We start from the raw sequence: 21,006 nt of genomic DNA on the forward strand, positions 1-21,006 counted from the left end.
AATGTTACAACAGAATCTTTCAATGGATCATGCAATGATCAAATCATGAATATTTTAGGTAAATCTTTGCAAGTTAAACTAAGGAAAAAACAATTTTTATTTCCCAAATTTGATGATTCCATAAAACAGATAAAAGAATCAAAGGTACAGTCGCAGGATAGAGATCAAACTGTGAAGACTTTGGGAGCTTTCACAAACAAGAATGTGATATATATCAAACAAGCAGAAAATAGGAATTTTATTTTCTCAAGTGAATTCTTGCATATTCAATTAGTAACTAAATGAACAATGCAGATGTTTTCTTGAGATGTTAGAGTGAACAACCATTATAGAGCATATACATAGTCAAAATTAAAGAAATATGTCATTGTTGGATATGTCATCACTGAATGTAGGTTTTTTTAAATGTTTGTAATGTAGAGTTCTCCACTGTAAGGTCATATCTTGCAGTTGTAGAGTTGATTTATTTTGTCAATGAACTATTTGTTGAAATTTTGTTATTGATAATTTAGATTGATTATCAGGCAAGTTATATTTGGCTCCCCTTATAACAGTAAGTGGCTGATCCTTTATTAATTTTTTATAATATATACCAATACATAAATATTGCAGATTGGTCCCAAACAAACCCTGTGTTTAGCAATTTATTTTTCATGTTGGCTAGTGTCCAAGTGCAAAGTTGTCATGTTCAATTAAATGACATCATGAAAAGTCATTTTTATACATGCATTATCACATGACAAAGTATATTATGAATTTTTAAGTACATTATGAATATAACATGACTTTGTTATGCTAACTGTTGCATCATACCTCTGATTAAGTGAAATGACATATTTCATTGACAAATTGCATGTAGTATTATTGTGTGCCATGGGCATCTTATGGTTGTACTTAACATCTTGTACATTTAATTCTGTAAATGATGGATATTTTTCAGTATTTGTGGTATGACAGGTTGGTAATTTACCCTTCAGAAGATTATGCAAATCTCATGGAGCAGATGTTACATGTGGTGAAATGGCTATGTGTACTAAACTTTTCCAGGTTTGTGATTATGAATATTTTATATATGTGTAAAGTAAGTTTAACTGCTACACATTTTGTTTTGTAAAAATAATTTTTTTATTATGTACTAAGGTTTTTGTGTTGTTTTCCCGATTATTCAGTCATATTTTCTCAATATGTATAGGTATATGCAAATGTAAACTTACTGTACATATTCAATAAGTTGTATGTTATTGTACTTACATACATCAATGTTGGGTCCACAGTGTGGTGCATGCAGTTTGTTTGTAGATGAATGCAACTTTGGTGAAGTGCTGGGTTTCTTTGGTTAAGTTTTTGGCTGTTTGTTAAATCAATAAATCAAATTTTTAAATAATGAATTTTTTGTATTTAATTGCTATGTACGTTGGTAAAATCATTCTTTCATTGGCACTTTATAAGATCTATTAATTCCATGACGGACATGAAATAGTAAAAAACAAACAGTGCATGCTATTGACAAACTTGACTAAATTACGTTTTAGCAAGCAACAATACATAAGCAGCGAAAATGTCTTTTTAGACTCCTCGAAATATTGAGAACGCTTTTTGAGAACGCTTGATGAATTTTAATGACACGAGAAAATATCCTGACTCGTTATGATTAAAAATGAAATTCTAACAATCATACTCATGTGATCAATATTCCTGTTTGCATGTGAAACTACGAATGTTTATTTTTGCTTCAACATTTTTTTATACTGTGCAATACTTAATAGTTGCACTGTCAGACCACTCTAAATTCTAGACCCATAAAATGTCTTGCGTCATTTCCTTACCAGCCTACCCCCCTAAATTAGCCCCACCCTGTAAATTATGTGAAAGTCGTTCCATGAAAATCATCCCATATTTACATTTATAAATTGAAGAAATTTTCAGATGCAATTATGCTTCGTTAATACTGTTTATAATTATAAAATTCTAAGACATTTTATCTGTAAACAATACAGGGATGTGTGAAAATCCTGTATCAATGCCAAGTTTTATACCTGAATGTGTGATTAATGTTTTCTATTATCTGTTTCAGCGGTGTTTTAGCGCTTTGTTAAAAATGGCTGCATTTTATGGCTGTATCGCACCTGCCTTTACTCATACTTTATTTGGAATGAAATTTGTTTTTACTCCTTCAGGTAATTAAAATATAAAAACAGGGTTGTAAATTCTAATATTTCACGCACGCTTGGAAAACATATAACCATAAGAATTGCAAGTATTTCAGTTAGAGAAATATGTCAGATATTGCTAAATTATCTATAATAAATAGTTGTAGTAAAGACTCGTATGAGTGATAATGTGCAAATGATTTCTATATTAAATTGTTGATAAGGATGCTATTTGCTTCAAAATCGGTGCTGGTAGATGCAGTTAGCTATTGCCATGAGCTTGGGCAGATGGTCAAGTCGACTGTGCATGTTCAAGTAGACTGCTCATGCGCAGGTGATTTATCTGAAAATTTTGTGACTGAGCGAGCTAATTACTCCATAATTGGTACTAGTGCATAAGGTGGTCGTTGCCATGACCATGAACTTGAAGAGTTGGTGCAGTTGACTACGCATGCTCAGATTAATTCTCAATTAATTTGTGACGGAGCAAGCTCTGAAATTGGTGCTTTTATATGCGCTTAGCAAGTTTTCAATAATATATTTTTGGCACGCTCTTTGTCTTTTTAAGCTTGTTTTAACAAATGCATATCAAACTCATCAGCACTTTCTTACGCCACTCGTAATATCTGTGACAATGCAAGAGATGTTTTTATTTTTCGCCATAACGTTGTAACTGCATATTCTGTGCATAAACAATTAATATTTTTGACAGATATTGTATATCGTTGAGTGAGGTAAAATAAATACTTGAAAATAAAACTTCCAACGGTGTAACAAAATCAAGCTTGACAGAGGAGAAACAACGACTCCTTGGTTGAAGATTGCTTGATAAAATTGAACATAGTTCAAGCACTCAGCGTATGCTCGAGAGTTTTGGATGAGGACTCCGTTCACCACTAAAAACACGAATGATTCCAAGCAAGTTGACGACGATAAAAGCTCTGGCAAGGAAAGGGCTCTAATACAAAAACAAACATTAATAACACGGAGTCTACTGAAGACATGTTCAAACGAAATAATTATGAATCGCATATACAGTTTAGAATCGCATCAGCACTTTGTTACGCCACTCGTAGTATCCCTTTGACATTGTTAGAGATGTTTTTATTTTCATCCATAACTTTGTATCTGCATATTTAGTGCTTAAACAATGCTCTAATATTTTTCTGACAGATTTTAGAATTCATGGATTGAGGTAGAAGAAGTACTTGAAAATGAACTTCCAACAGTAAAACAAACTCAAGCATGACACAAGAGAAAAAAGGACGCATGATTGCTTGAAAAAAGGAGGTTTTGCTTCAGTTGTCGCGGTAACTTTTTATTACATGCATCCTTCAAATAGACGGTAATTTGGTCATGTGAAAAAAATTTTGTACGTGATTTGGAAATGCTTTATATACGCTTAGGTACGTAATAAATTGGAAGTCTGTCTCTATGGTTTCCATCAAAAGAATTCCTTTGAATCCGAAAAGTGTGCTGTTTAATCGCAAAATTACTCGGGAAGAGAAGTTACTTTCTTGATTGAATCATGAAAATATCATAAGGTAAAAAGAAATCCACTATCCAAAATGAATCGAAATTTTATAACATAAGGGTTGAAAGCAAGGTTTAATTTAGACGATACAAATTGCTTGAATTATTAAATGTTATCTTTGTAGAAACTATTATAAGAATTAGATAATTCCCGTTTTCCGGTGCCCATGAATGTAAAAACGTACAAACATGCTTAGAGTCAGTTTAAAATAAACGCCGAAAAGGCAGAAGTTGTTTGAAGCAGCTGTGTCAGATTGACTTCTTTTAAAATTAAATTTCTTTTGAAAACATCAATTCGGCACAACCGAATATCTGAAAAAAACAACTCATCCCCAAATTAGCGTTCTTGTTGCCACTCTCACAACTAGTCGAATACGTGTTGTTAATTTTTCATAAATATGTTAATTATTGTTTCCAAAACAAAATATATGTTTCAACGATTTATTTAAAGCGAAGATTGATAGTAATTATGTCTGAGAAAAAGATTTGCATGGAAAGAGCAATGTCACATCAGCCTAGTAAGTCAGCCCTCCGTCAGGGACCGTCGTACCTCCGTCGAGGAATTCCAGGCGCCACCCCTGTTTAGAAGTAAGTTTTCTTACATACAACCTCTGGTTCTTACCAAATATTTTCTATATATGTATATCTTGCTTGTATTTAGCGATTGGCGCCGTAACCGGGGTCGTACCGTTTGTTGCATCTTATTGGGCCGCTGTTCCAGCTGTCTTAGAACTATGGCTTATTAGCAACGCAGGAATACAAGCTGTTTTTCTTGTTATATGTCACATTCTGCCAACTTATGTCGTTGATACTGTTATATCTAGTGAGATAAAAGGGTAAGATTAACTGAACTTCTTAATATCATGAAGATGTGTGGAAAAGTTAAGTGGTATTATCTACAAGCTATACATAGCTAAAATTTACAAAATTCAAGTATCGTTCACTTAACGTACTACCCTCAACCCTCGTCATTTACCTACACTCTTGACGTATTATTCTTAACCTTGGTCATTTTACCCACATTCTTGAAGTATTATCCTCAAACCTCGTCACTTTACCCCAATACTTTATGTAATATCATCGACCCTCATCACTTTACTCTTACTCTTGACTTGTTATCCTCAACCCTTGTCATTTCACACTTGCCGACATATTTTTAGTTTGCTACTTCTCCACTTCCTCATTTGAGCGGCAAGCCTGTACCTCTAAAATGCTTTAAACAATCATTGGCTTCTAAATGCTACTGTATCTTCAGCTACTGATAAAGAACACATTTTGATTTTAATGTCAAATTAGGCAGCAATGAAGCAAAGTACATTATGTGCTTTTCTGTAAGCTACAAATTTTCTTTCTAAACTCATAACGTTTCGTTTGTTCACTTTAAGTAATTTTTAATAAACAAAACAATGAATTCACATATATTTTACGTATTTATTATTTTACCATAAAGTTCAATTATACCGAGATATAGTCTCCACAATATTTTAGAGCAGCATAGAATTCTATATAAATATGAGATATCTTTTTAAAAAGAATTGTCTACGAGGCTTTGTATTGTTACAGTATCATTATATTAAATGTTTCTCAAATTTTAGACATTTGCTAAACCATTTCCAGAACAGTTTTTCTCTACGCTAATTGAAAGTAGCAGATTTTATCAGCTGTACTGCACACACCTTAACCAAATACCAAATTCGTTTCCAGTGGATAGTTTATACACCACTTAGCCAAAGAAATTGTGTCATTTTGTCATTGTTTATATTGCTGATATTAGTGATATATTAAACCGATAATGACACCTTGCTTGTAAAACAAATTTTTACATTTTTTCTTTGTAATCATCGCTGAATTTGCAGAGCTTTAAATCGGCTGATATCTTATAAAATGACAACGATTTTATTAAAGTCTTAGACTTTTCTTTTTCAAATCACACATTTTTTTGGTCTTTTTATTTCAAGTTCAAAAATTGTTTGTTAGCATGAAGGCTTTTTCTGCTGCTTTATCAAATTACCAATTTCTAATGTAGGTGACCAAAAGCACCAAAATTTGCAAGCACCAGATTGTACATGCAGTTGTCATGGTAATGCCATAACAAACAATTTGACATAACGCAGAAAGATATGTGTAGAGTAAACAAAAGTGACACATACTTGAAATTTTTCAGCATAAGTGACTTCCTGTTTTTATTATAACTTTATGCAATTGAAAAACTTTGTATAATACATTTGATAATTTTTAAGATCCACTCTATCATACTACAGCAAGGAAATTTGTACAACAGGCTTGTATTCCATGCATTCAGGTAAAAGAATCGTCTGCTCTTCACCCTAAAACTTGCTACAAAGTTTTTTAATTAATATTTTTAGTGAGATATGCCATCATGTTTTTGCAAAGTGTTCACAGAATGGAAAAGTGTCCGATGAGATTATATAACATCCTTTAAAAGATTTCTTGTTTTTTAGTTACTTATATCTACAATGACAATCTTATAATATGAGATAAATTATAACAGTCCATACAGACCACAGTACGAAATATAGTACAAAACTAAAGAAATATAATGTAAATGAAGTAATACATGTATGCCACATTTTGTCTCTAAAACGTCGGAATATAAACGTGAATACAGCCTTTGATTAGTACGGCCTACCACAGGTTCTGTAATACAGATATTTGTGTACACCTATCGTAAACTAAGTCATTTTATAAAGAAAGAAATGATAATAAAGATAGTTTTGGGTATTAATAAACTCTAGGCAAATTTGAGGCCATGCAGTTAAGTTTTTGTTGAAGATAACAGATTTTATTTAAATAAATTATAGCACAATAGTATTCTTTTAAATATACGCTACAATTCTCAATTTTTTAGGTATTTAGTTTACAAACAACATTCATTAGGTCCTCTTTTAGTGAGAAACGCCGGAATATAAACATGAATACAGCTTTTGATTAGTACGTCCTACCACAGCTTCTGTAATCCAAATATTTGAGTACGCTTATAGTAACAACAGATTATGGTTCTACTTAAGATATAAAAAAAAACACCGAAATAAGCCAAAATAAAGTTCATCAATTTGATATATTACATTTAGCTACATTCAGCTTAAGGGCAAACTTGTTTCTGAGCCACTCAAGCAACAAATTGTGATATAGTACTTGTCATATGTGTACTATTCAAGCGCAAGCATAGCAAGTTAACAATATATCATCCGCATTTAATATACACGACAAGTTTTTTTAAAATAGACATGTTTCAACATCTCATGATGCCATCTTCAGTATAAGTGAAATAATAAATGATATAAGGTTTATATAAAAGTAATATGATACATAATTACAACAATAAAAAGGAAATAAGATAAATTATTGGGGAGCGTCCGAGCGTATTATAAACTAAATATTGTATTGAATTTAAAAACTTGAACATCAAGTTCAGGGTTAGTTTTGTTAATGTGGAGTGCTTCTTTGATTTTAAGGTGTCGGCAGTGTCGATGATTTTGAATATATTATTTTTGAATATATCATCCATTCAACGGAACCATGTTACGCTCATTAATATAAATAACTTCCTTTTTACTTTCCATTTTTAGCAACGACTTAGCACCTGTGCAAGACTGAATTTAAAGCCAACTATGATTAATCGATTACAATTCTTACTTTTGCATACAGTGCAGTTTTATTTTAGTCATTAAAGAAGACGTAGGGTGTCACAAAGTCATTCTCGTTATTGAAAAGTGTTTCATATAAAAGCCATTTTCTTTATATCACCAATGTTATCTTTAAGATCTTCTAATTATTCTCCTTTAACCTGGTGATAGAGTGGTTTAGTTTTCTGTTCTGTAATGGTGTAAGTAATTTAACACATCAAACAGCATTAATTTTATCATGAAGAATATGCTAATGTTGGGGATTTAGACAATGCCATTAGAATTGAATGGGGATTAGTGACGTCATCGTAATAATGCTATTTGCATATCCTATATAAGTTCTGATTTGTTCGTTTGTGGTCATTCTTCATTGTGACGCGCTAGTAGCTGGTCAAGGTCTTATTACAAAAATGCGAAAGAGTCAGAGCAAACCAGGATATAAGAAAGACCTGAAAATCAAGAGAAGGAGTCCTCCCAAATGTAGGAATTGCCTCAATCACGGAATATCCGTTAGTGTTAAAGGACATAAACCAGACTGTACTTATAAAAATTGCCAGTGTGATTTATGTCTGAATACTAAAGAAGAAAGATGTCAGACGGCTGCAAGAATAGCAATATACAGAGAAGGCAAACGTTTGTTTGAATCAGTTGGTATGTTTTACAACAATCTATACTTTCTTGTTTAATGTTAAATTAATACAATATTTGATTTTCCCAATAATTCCTGCACTATTTGCGATTTTTGTTTGGTGAAAGATTAAAAATCATTTCGTCCAACAAAACAAATTTTGTTTTCTTATGTTCAATTTCTCTAAAGTGATCTTAGCTAGCAAACTGTTTTTTCACACATCTTTACGATAGACAAAATCTTTCAAAAACTATTTGTGTAAAACGAGCAGACTCACTTGAATGGCACTATCGTAGAAAATAATGAAACATGTGTTAGAAGCCTTAGTTACGACTTAATCCTGGGTCGAGAGAAAGATTTTATTTCAGAGTGAGAAATATTTCATTCAAAAATCATACGAAAGTTATTTACGTTGTTCTTTCTGTCATTGGTGTAACCTGTTCTGAACAAATGCCACCGCTATAGAAATTACCATTTTTCATTTCTATAGAACTTTTATCATTTTGAAATGAGTAAAACCAAAAATATTTTCAATGTTACAACAACCACCACTTCGCCAACAAGACGCATTTTTAGTTGGAATTTTCATTTACCGCGTGGTAGAAACTTCGCGCTCGTCAGAGAAATGTTTGTGCTGAATCATACTATGTGCGTGGCATCGGAGGGAAAAATTAATATGCTGAAAAGACAGCTACATTTACCACTTGCATTGAGTCAATACATTACAAATGAACTGAATCACTATTTTCACATTATTTCTTCAAGTTTGGATAGCAAGAATCGTTTTCACAAGGCCACCGTTTCGGTCTACACAATTCAGACACGTTTATACTTTACCTGAATGCTTTTGAATGGGAGTGTTATTCTAACCGATTAAAAATTATATAATTATGTGTTCACATTATATGATCACTTACGATTTTTCGCAACGTATACTTTGGGTCCAAATATGTATAACATTTTGCAATTAAACCTAGATTGTACGGGTTTAACACCAAAAAGTGCCTAGAGCGTAAGTTAATGAAATTATTTACTGAACGAAGATAGGTTTACATTTATATGTTTCTACGAGACCACGCTCTCAAACAAAGAACTGAAACAATTTAAAGTTGATGACAAATTTTCTTGTTTGACAATTTTAACGTTGGCAAAGAAAATGTCATATTTATTTTAACAACTTTTACTCAATTTAGTCTTAAACACTGTGCACTGCAAACACTGTATGAAATGTGGGTTTTGAAATGGAGTCAGAATATCACCAGTTGTAGAACTACGTTTTCATGTATGTTTGTATAAATACTAAGAGCTCTAATGCATGAGTTTTCTTAATGACTTTTTATGTTGGAATATGTTTCATTATACAACATAACCAAACCGGGCTTCAGTTTGAGCAAAAATATTATAACCTCTAATTTGAAAATTAAAGTACGTTTATAACAAAGTTATTGATTATGAATTTCTGAAGATAAACATCAAGAAATGCATGTGTTGAATGAAAATAGTTAATGACAATACTGTGCCAGCAATCGCATAAAGCGCTATTATTCATAAACTGCCGTTCACAGTCATGATTACTAGACGAGAAAATCTTCTTTGTTATGAACAAAAGGTCGATTTCAATAGCGTTAACTTTTTTGGTAAGGTATATCTTAAACAGGACTAGGGCATTGAAGAAAAGAATGTAAAACCCAAACTACTACATATTTGACTCTGCAAAATTCTATAGTTACGTGTGAGGCAAGCCGCCATCTTAAAAAAAGGCAAAACCATTGAACTAAAATACATAAAACGCTACCTGTAATTGAAAAGTCTAATAATTTTTTCAAGCGAAATCACACCAAGACAAGCGTATGTAAGGCTGTTGCGGTATATATCAAAAAAATATCGATATTTATCGATATACGTTTTTTTCCGATATTTTTGTTGTTATTTGTAGTATTGTTGGTGATGACGCATATAGGTAGATCAAATTGAAACTTAGCCAACAATTGCTGCGCACGTGTGATTGAGTCAAAATTGTCTAATGATATACAAAACCATTTAATAGTATCATCAATTAAAGCATACAGTTATAATCTAGCTAAGTATTACAGTTCCTCACTAGCACTACTCATACCAAAATACCAATCCCCTAAAAACTGTTTATAATATCTAAATATATCGTAGCGCCGTGTATTTTGGTATTTTTTTCGATATTTTCGGTATATTGATATTTTGATATACCGAGAAAACCAATAGCTATGAACCGATATTAAAAAAAACGATATTTATCGATATTTCGAAAAACTGCAACAGCCTAGTTTGTAGTCAATCAATTTTTGAGAGAATCTCGAAGAACTACACATGCAACGGCATGTAATGGTGTAAGATCTGGCTTCTGTTATTTCCTTTAGGCAGCGTTTTATGTATTTTAGAACAATGGGCTATGGCAAAATTGACTATAATTATGAAAAATATATGCTTCCTGAGTTCATATAAAGTTTTAACAATGATAGTCTAGATTTTATTCTTTAAAATGTTTCATAAGATTGGTTTTTTAAACTTTCTTTTAACTAATTTTTCATTTTGAATTTTTTTGCCACTGTTAAAGTGCTCGGCTACAAAAGTGCTCTGGTATAGAAAATGTTTGGCTTGTATTTTTATGATTAACGATAATTCAGGCGAGTCTGGCCTGGCTAATGAATACAACGAAAAATTCGATACTTGCAATGACTCAACGCTCAATGATTAAACCTCTCATTTATTCGTAATTGGCACAAAATCAACGGATTAAGTTAATTAAGGTCTTATGAAAAGGTTATTGACAAGATAGTTGGAACAAATTTATAGTTGAACATTATTGTCTTCTCAATATTATCTATCTGTATCAATGTAGAAATTGATTGTGTTAACTTTTGGAAATTTTGTCACTACGTGTAAGACTGTTAGCATATGCCTGCGTGTTCGACAAAATTGGGATGCGTAAAACAAACAATCACGTGACACAAAACTTAATTTGCAGTTTGTGATTTTACCTTTTATAGATGAATTGCAGGAGCCACACGTTGAAAAAAAAGGAAAAATGCCAAAACAAAAGGGAAAAGGGCCATCTTCTAATAGCCAATCCACCCAAGAAGTTATAGCTCATTTGCAATCCAAAATCATCCAAAATGGACAAAATCCAAAACCAATTCCGTCAAGTATCCAGCTGCTCGTAAAAATATTCCCCAACATTTTTCCTGATAGACTCGAAATGTACCTTAGACGTAACAAGGGCGACCTCATGTACACCATCAAGTACATCAAAGGTCTAATGAAAGATGTTGCATTACTTCCACAACCATCAAGAAGCTCTCCACTCACCAATACCAGTTTTTTCAACAACCCGCACCACCATCAAAGGCATCCAACACAACCAACATACCAAATTTTCCCACCTTTTCACAACACCTATTTCATCCCACTTCCCCTGCGAGCCCCTACATTTACTCGTGCCCCTAGAGTTATCACGAGCCCCTAGAGTTATCACTTCCATCCACGACGAAAAAAATAAAAATGGAAATGAAGGAAAGGCGAAGGAAGCGATACATGAATAATGAAAATGGAAGTTCACGGTGAAGCAGGAAACGGCATAGTTGACATTTAATAATTATGTCTAAGACTATATTACATTTCGAAAATAAAGATTATTTTGCACGCAAAATTTATTTTATTTATATACCGGAATTACACTTATTTATGCTTGGAAAACAAAAGTTTATTTTTTCGATATAGTTTAGATTCTCTACGGTATAATCGTGTTAATAGAAGTACTTAGATAAAACTAATAACAAATAATAAGTCACTTATAGAGCAATTTAAAAACTATTGAAAACATTTTCAATGTTTTTATTTACCATATATTTATTTCTTATTGTAAATTTTATTTATTATTTTATTGCAATATATTATCAAACTATTTCAGCACAATTTTCCATTTGTTCATGTCAGTCATAAAAAGTGAGAGAAAAGTGAGAGAAACGTAAACAGACTTGTTCCTGCATGATTTTCCACCAACTGTAAGCATTCCTTCAGTACTGCTTTTACTCTACTTATGAATTATACTCGTCCAAATGGATACAGAGAAGAACACAAAATATGAAATATCTTTTTCCCAACTGATGTATTTTGAACATATCGCAGTCAAACAGCAACATATGAAAACACTTACTTACCAACACGTCAGCGGCCTTTATGTAGAGTTTTGGACAAAAATTATCTCATCCAAATTCCGAACCATTTTTCTGTTGAATGAAACTCTCATCAATATAACCAAAACGATTCAATAATGAATCTTATTTTGTGCTAACTGAATCATGTCATACAGTAAAGTCCTAAATAAGACAATTACAAATCACCAATCATGTATGTATCATGTCTACGAGTTTGAATACGTTTGTGCAATGAATCACGTAATGATTTAAACTTGATTTTATTATGTTTAACTTCATGATCTTCCTCAAAGCACGTAAAGTGAGATTAAGTTTATTTACAAAAATCATCATTTGCTTCTATTGTTTAAAAATGGATTGCACTTAGTAATAATCTTTCTCTCACTATTTCAACAATATTTTAGTGCATGCATGTTGTTTTCTGTAAGTATTTTGTGAAGTTGTTTTTGATTATGTGAAATTTTTAGGTCTTGGATATTCCTCTTGCTTTAAAAATGAGAACAGGCGTTCATGATAAAAAGTGGAAGTTGGGGAGCTTCCTTTGTAACTGTACGTTTTTGTCCAAAAATTATCATTAAACAAATATATATTTTTTAACACATAGTAGATCACGTGAACAACGCTATACTAAGTCAGCATATTGGAATTATATACATCAGTGTGCTCAAGCCGCTTCCCCAATGCCTTTGTTTGGTTGGTCATTGCATTGATTCTTTTAAATTTTTAGGTAGTAGCTAAGTTTTACATTTGCATGAAAACCTATTAAAAAAAAGTGTTTCAAAATTTGATTATTGTTTTCTACACTAACTTAACTGTTTTTTTCCAAACGGTATGAATCCACAGGAAATGGTGATATTTCTTCATTCGAAGATGTGGAGCGACACAGATAGAAAACTGGAGTTTCTGGTGTCATGATAGCAAGGTAGCTAACTGTAGATTTGTTTAAATCTCGACTATTTTAAGTATATTTTTTTCTTTTGTAGAAAGTTCTCCAATAAAACCATGGATTTTCACGGAGATTAAAAAGAAGAAGTGAAACAACAATATTTGTACAACAATATGTTTATGGTATTGTATTATATTCTTCCTTTGAAATCATTGAATATTTTTTTTTAGATGAGCCATGTTGTTTGTGCCTTGTATCTCATTTATCTTGTCAAACATAAACTTTAGAAGTTGGGGTATATCCTCTACAGAGCGATTAGATATTGTTGAAGAGTACGTGAACTACGGTTTAGAGCACTGGGGATCTGATACCGAGGTAAAATCACAAGACTTATTTTTCCAATTTTCTTTACGTGTTAATTGCTATTTACGTATTTTCCGAGGTAAAATCACAAGACTTATTTTTCCATTTTGCCTTACGTGTTAATCGCTTCTGTCTTCTGTGAGAAACACACTGTCATATTTTGTTGTAATTTAGGGTGTTGAAAGGACAAGGCGTTTTCTTTAAGAATGGTTATCATTCCTATACAGGCAAGTAATTTGCTTGACATTCTTACGCAGGTATTACGTAAGTAATCGAAACGAATCTAATTTTTTATCAACGTATGGTATGGCGAATGGCAATTCATAAGGGACCAAAGAAGAAGATCGATAATAATGGGGACAGGGTCACATTTATATATTTATATAAATTCATTTTATTGGGAACTAATCAAGTAGAACATATATATTTGTTTATTAATCATAGCGAGTATTTTTACGTAACAATTATTGATGAATTTTTGATGACACGAGAAAATATCCTGCCCCGTTATGATTAAAAATTTAATTCTAACAATCATAATCATGTGATCAATATTCCTGTTTACATGTGAAACTACAATGTTTATTTTTGCTTCAACATTGTTTATGTTTTTGCAATACTCATTAGTTGCACTGTCAGACCACTCTAAATTCTAGACAAGGTGCTTATTGACATTGCAGGAATACAAGCTGTTCTTTTTGTGATATGTCACATTCTGCCGACTTATGTCTTTGATACTGTAATCTATAGTGAGATAAAAAAGTAAGTTAACTGAACTTCTTAATTTCATGAAGATGTGTGGAAAAGTTAAGTGGTGTTGTCTACTAGCTATACATGGCTATAATTTAAAAGATTCAACTATCGTTCACTTGACGTATTACCCTTGACCCTCATCACTTTACTCTTACTCTTGACGTTTTATCCCCATCCTTGTCATTTCATATTTGCCGACATGTTGTTAGTTTGTTACCCCCAATATTATATAAAAAAATAAATCTTCGATGTAAATATAAAGCAATTTGCCAATGCCTCGATTACAGGCATGTCTGAAAAATATAATGTTTCGCCAAAATATATAATAAAGAACATCGATTACATCGATTAAGGTGTTTTGTAAGTTCAGCGGGGATTCTCCACTTCCTCATTTAAGCGGAAAGCCTGAACCTCTAAAATGCTTTAGACAATCATTGGCTTCTAAATGATACTATATCTTCAGCTACTAATAAAGACCACATTTTGATTTTAATGTCAATTTAGGCCGCAATAAAGCAAAGTACATTATGCGCTTTTATGTGAGCTCCAAATTTTCTTTCTAATCTCATAACGTTTCGTTTGTTCACTTTGAGTAATTTTCAATAAACAAAACAATGATTTCACATATATTTATGTATCTTTTAATTTACCATAAAGTTCAGTTATACAGAGATATCTTTTTAAAAAGAATTGCCTACGCAGTTTTGTATTGTTACAGTATCATTATATTAAATGTTTCTCAAATTTCAGACATTTGTCAAATTATTTCCAGAACAGATTTTTCTTTACGCTTATTAAAAGTAGCAGATTTCATCAGCTGTATTGCACAGAACTTAACCAAATACAAAATTCGTTTCAGGTGGATAGTTTATACACCACTTAATCAAAGAAATTGTGTTATTTTATCATTGTTTATATTGCTGATATGAGCGATATATTAAACCGATAATGACACCTTGCTCTTAAAAAAAATTTTACATTTTTCCTTTGTAATCAGCGCTGAATTTGCAGAGCTTTAAATGGGCTGATATCTTATAAAATGACAAAGACTTTATTACAGTCTTAGACTTTTCTTTTTCAAATCACTCATGTTTTTGGTCTTTTTATTTCAAGTTCAAAAATGATTTGTTAGCATGAAGGCTTTCTCTGCTGCTTATCAAATTACCAATTTCTAATGTAGGTGACCAAAAGCACTAAAATTTGCAAGCACCAGATTGTACATGCAGTTGTCATGGCAATGTCATAACAAATAATTTGATATAACGCAGAAAGATACATGCAGAGTAAACAAAAGTGACACATACTTGAAATTTTTCAGCATAAATGACTTCCTATTTGTATTACAACTTTATGCAATTAAAAACTTTGTATAATACATTTGATAATTGTTAAGATCCATTCTATCATACTACAGCAAGGAAATTTGTACAACATGTCTTGTATTCCATGCATGTAAGTAAAAAAATCGTCTTTGCTCTCCACCCTAAAACTTGCTACAAAATTTTTTAAATAATATTTTCAGTGAGATATGCCATCATGTTTTTACAAAGTGTTCACAGAACGGAAAAGTTTCCAATGAGATTATATAAGATCCTTTAAAAGATTTCTTGTTTTTTAGTTACTTATATCTATAATAACAATCATATAATATGCGATAAATTATAATAGTCCGTAAAGACCACAGTACGAAATATAGTACTAATTTAAGGAAATTTAATGTAAATGAAGTAATACATGTATGCTACATTTTGTCTACAAAACGCCGGAGTATAACATGAATACAGCTTTTGATTAGTACGTCCTACCACAGGCTCTGTAATCCAAATATTTGTGTACGCCTATAGTAAAATAAGTCATTTTATAAAGAAAGAAATGATAATAAAGATAGTTTCGGATATTAAGAATTCTATGCAAATTTAGAGGCCATGCAGCTTAGTTTTTGTTAAAGATAACAGATTTTACTCAAATAAATTATAGCACAATAGCATTCTTTTAAATTTAGGCTACACTTCGCAATTCTTTATGTATTTAGTCTACAAACAACGTTCATTAGGTCTTCTTTAGTGGATATGAGCCATCAAACATTTACTCCAAGACAAAGAGCGCGAATAAGAAAACATTTCCTCTTGCCTTGGACAGAAAATAGCAAGAGGAAAAAGAGGTGCGATGACTTTTGTAACTATATCCACACAAAACCGGAACAACATATTATGATTCTACTTAGACTACAAAAAACACCAAAATATCATGAAATGAAGTTCATCAATATGATATATTACATTTAGCTTTATTAAGCTTAAGAGTGAACTTGTTTTGAGCCACTTAAGCAAGAAATTGTGGTATAGTATTTGTCATTCGTGTGCTATTTAAGCGCACGCATAGCAGGTTAACTATGTCCATTCAACGGAACAATGTTTGTCTCATTAATGTAAATAACTTCCTTTTTACTTTCTTTTTTTAGCAACGACTTACCACCTGTGCAAGACTGAATTTAAAACCGACTATGATTTATCCATTACAATTCTTACTTTTGAATACAGTGCAGTTTTATTTTAGTCAATAAAGAAGACATGGGGTGTCACAAAGTCATTTTCGTTAGTGGAAAAATGTTTCATGTATAAGCCATTTTCTTTATATCACCAATGTTATCTTTAATATCTTCTGATTATTCTCCTCTCACCTGGTGATAGGGTGGTTTACTTTTCTCTTCTGTCATGGTGTAAGTAATTTGACACATTAACCAGCATTAATTTTATCATGAATAATATGCTAATTTTAGCGATATAGACAATGCATTAGCCAATGAAATAGACAATGAAATGCTGCTGACGCCAATACGTCATCGTACTTACACTATTTGCATATCATTCTTTAGTTTTGATTTGTTCGTTTGTAGTCATTCTTTATCGTGACGCGCTAGAGGCTTATCGAGGTTTTATTACAAAAAAATGCCAAAAAGTCAGAGCAAAGTCAGAAGCAAGAGAAGGAGTCCTCCCAAATGTAGGAGATGCCGAAATCACGGAATATCCGTTAATGTTAAAGGACATAAACAAGACTGTGTTTATAAAGATTGCCAGTGCAATTTATGTAAGAATACTGAAGAAGAAAGACGTCAGACGGCTGCAAGAATAGCAATATATAGAGAAAGCAAACGCTTATTCGAATCAGATGGTATGTTTTACAACAATCTATACTTTCTTGTTCAATGTTTAACTGATACAATATTTGATTCTCCCAATAATTCCTGCACTATATGCGATGTTTGTTTGGTGAAATAATAAAAATCATTTCGTCCAACTAAACAAGTTTTATTTTCTTATGTTCAATTTTACTAAAGCCATCTTAGCTACAAACTGTTTTTTCACACATCACTACGATAAACAAAATCTTTCAAAAACTATTTGTGTGAAAAATGATCTGATTCACTTGAATGGCATTATCGTCTAGAAAAATGAAACATGTGTCAGAAGCATTAGTAACGAAAGTTATTTACGTTGTTCTTTCTGTCATTGACGTAACCTGTTCTGAACAAATGCCAGCGCTATAGAAAATTACCATTCTTCATTTCTATAGAACTTTTATCATTTTGAAATGAGTAAAACTAAAAATATTTTCAGTGTTACGACAACCATCACTTCGCCAATAAATAGCACTTTTAGTATCTATTTTCGTTTACCGCGTGGTAGAAACATCGCGCCCGTCGGAGAAATGTTTGCGTTGAATCATTCTGTGTGCGTGGCATTGTGAGGAAAAATTCACATGCTGAAAAGACAGCAACATTTACCACTTCTTGCATTGAGTCAATACATTACAAATGTTTGTTTGGCCATGGCAAGCTCTTTGGCATTGGGAACTAATACAAATGAACTGAATCACTATTTTCATATTATTTCTTCAAGTTTGGATAGCAAGAATCGTTTTAACAACGTTTCGGCCACCGTTTCGGTCTACATAATTCAGACGGGCTTATACTTTACCAGAATGCTTTTGCATGGGAGTGTTATTCTAACCGATTAAAAATTATATAATTATGTGTTCACATTATATGGTCACTTATGATTTTGCGCAACGTATAGTTTGGGTTTTAATTTTGCGCCAAATATGTATAACATTTTCCAATTGTAGAAACCTAGATTGTACAGGTTTAACACCAAAAAGTGCCTAGAGCGTAAGTTAATGAAATTATTTACTGAACGAAGATACGTTTACATTTATATGTTTCTACAAGACCACGCTATCAAACAAAGAACTGAAACAATATAAAGTTGATAAATTTGATTTTTCTTATTTAACACTTTTGACGTTGGCAAAGAAAATATAGTTATTTTAACAACTTTTACTCAATTTTATCTTAAACACTGTGCACTGTAAACACTGTATGAAATGTCGCTTTTGAAATGGAGTCAGAATATCACCAGTCGTAGAACTACGTTTTCATGTATGTTTCTATAAATACTAAGAGCTCTAATGCATGATTTTTCCAGATGACTATTACGTTGGAATATGTTTCATTATACAACATAACCAAACCGGGCTTCAGTTTTGAGCAAAAATATTATAACCACTAATTTGAAATTAAAATACGTTTATAACAAAGTTATTGATTATGAATTTCTCAAGATAAACATCAAGAAATGTATGTGTTGAATGAAAACAGTTAATGACAATACTATCTCAGCAATCGTATAAACCGCTATTGTTCATAAACTGCTGTTCACAGTCAGGATTACTAGACGCGAAAATCTTCTTTGTTATAAGCCTTTTATGAACAATAGGTCAATTTCTAAAGCGTAAACGTTTTACTTATGACTAATATCTGCTTCCTGAGATCATATAAAGTTTAAAAGTTATAGTCTCGATTTTATTCCTCTAAACGTTTCATAAGATTGGTGTTTTAAACCTTTTTTTATCTAATTTTCCATTTTGAGTTTTTTTTTGCCACTTTTAAAGTGCTCGGCTACAAAAGTGCTCTGGTATAGAAAATGTTTAGCTTGTATTTTTATGAGTACCGATAATATCAGGCGAGTCTGGCCTGGCTAATGAATACAATGAAATATTCGATACTTGCAATGACTCAAGGCTCGAAGATTAAACCTCTCATTTAATCGCAACTTGCAAAAATCAACGGCAATAAGTTGATTAAGGTCCTATCAAAAGGTTATTGAGAGGATAGTGAGAACAAAACTATAGTTGAACATTATTGTCTTCTCAATATTATCTATCTGTATCAATGTATGAAATTGAATGTGTTAACTTTGTGAAATTTTGTCACTAGGTGTAAGGTTAATATCATATGCCTACGTGTTTGACAAAATTCGGATGCGTAAAACAAACAATCACGTGACACAAAATTTAATTATCAATTTGTGATTTTGTCTTTTATAGACGAATTGCAAGAGTCACGTGTTGATAAAAAAGAAAAAATGCCAAAACAAAATGGAAAAAGACAATCTTCTTACAGCCAATCCACTCACGAAGTTGTAGCTGATTTACAATCCAAAATCATCCAAAATGGACAAAATTCAAAACCAATTCCCTCAAATATCCAGCTGCTCGTAAAAATATTTCCAAACATTTTTCCTGATAGACTCGAAATGTTCCTTCAACGTAACAATGGCGACCTCATGTATACCATCAAGTACATCGACGTTCTAATGAAAGATGCTGCATTAATTCCACAACCATCAAGAATCTTTCCACACACCAATACCCGTTCTTTTAACAACCCGCACCTCTATCAAAGGCATCCAACACAACCAACATACCCGGTTTTCCCACCTCTTCACAACATCTATTTCACCCCATTTCCCCTGCGAGCCCCTACATTTACTCGTACAAGAGTTATCACTTCCATCCACGACGAGAAAAATGAAAACGGAAATGAAGGAAAGGCCAAGGAAACGATACATGAATAAAGAAAATGGAAAGTAAGTTCATGGTGAAAGAGGAAACGGCATCGTTAACATTTGATAACTTTTTCTAAAACTATGTTACATTTAGAAAGTAAAGATCATTTTGCACGCGGAATTTTATTTCATTGACATACGGGAATTATAATCTTTTATTTATGCATGCAAAACAAAGTTTATTTTCTTCATATTGTTCGGGTTCACTACGGTATAATAGTGTTGATGCATGTACTTAGATAAATCTAATAAGAAGTAATAAAGTCACTTATAGAGCAATTTAAAAACTATTGAAAGCATTTTCAATGTTTTCATTTACCATATATGTATTTCTTATTGTAAATTATATTTATTATTTTATTGCAATATATTATTAAACTATTTCAGCACAATTTTCTATTACTTGATATCATTCATAAAAAGTTGTTCCTGCATGATTTTCCACCAACTGTAAGCTTTCCGTCAGTACTGCTTTTACTCTACTTATGAATTAGACTCGTCCAAATGGATACAGAGAAAAACAAAAAATATGAAATATCTTCTTCCCAACTGATGTATTTTGAAGATATCGCAGTAGTTTGTCAAACACGCAACATAGGAAAACACTTACTTACCAGCACGTCAGTGCTCTTTACGTAGACTTTTGGACAAAAATTATCTCACCGAATTTCCAAACCATTTATCTGTTGAATGAAACTCTCATCAATTCAACCAAAACGATTCAATAAGGAATCTTATTTTGTGCTAACTGAATCATGTCACGGTAAGTATAAAGCAAAATTTCATTCTGAGAAAGTTTTCCAAATATGATATTATAACTTGTGAAGTGTCACCAGAAACTATAAGTTAAAACATACATATTTAAAAACATCACTGTATTTGCCTCGGATTAAGGTATGAATCACTTGAGCTCTGATTGTTGTCGAGTTCTCCCAAAGATCTCCTCGGCT

The 21,006-nt window shown here is 32.0% G+C and overlaps 1 protein-coding gene and 2 long non-coding RNA genes across 4 annotated transcripts in view; all 3 read left to right on the top strand.

Moving 5' to 3' along the window:
• Nucleotides 1–21,006, top strand: part of LOC124439743 (tRNA-dihydrouridine(47) synthase [NAD(P)(+)]-like) — a 50,567-nt gene that overhangs the window by 22,324 nt on the left and 7,237 nt on the right. The window lies entirely within an intron of this gene.
• Nucleotides 445–6,449, top strand: LOC124439745. Its single transcript, XR_006946440.1, has 9 exons — nucleotides 445–553; nucleotides 958–1,047; nucleotides 2,075–2,177; nucleotides 3,324–3,460; nucleotides 3,557–3,694; nucleotides 4,135–4,271; nucleotides 4,345–4,519; nucleotides 5,924–5,985; nucleotides 6,050–6,449. It is a non-coding gene; the product is annotated as an uncharacterized LOC124439745 (long non-coding RNA).
• On the top strand, nucleotides 10,662–20,526 carry LOC124439746. The gene is made up of 3 exons (XR_006946441.1): nucleotides 10,662–11,428; nucleotides 19,426–19,432; nucleotides 19,990–20,526. It is a non-coding gene; the product is annotated as an uncharacterized LOC124439746 (long non-coding RNA).

The sequence above is a fragment of the Xenia sp. Carnegie-2017 genome, unplaced genomic scaffold (genome assembly GCF_021976095.1).
Source record: "Xenia sp. Carnegie-2017 unplaced genomic scaffold, XeniaSp_v1 HiC_scaffold_2, whole genome shotgun sequence".
NCBI classification, from domain to species: Eukaryota; Metazoa; Cnidaria; class Anthozoa; order Malacalcyonacea; family Xeniidae; genus Xenia; species Xenia sp. Carnegie-2017.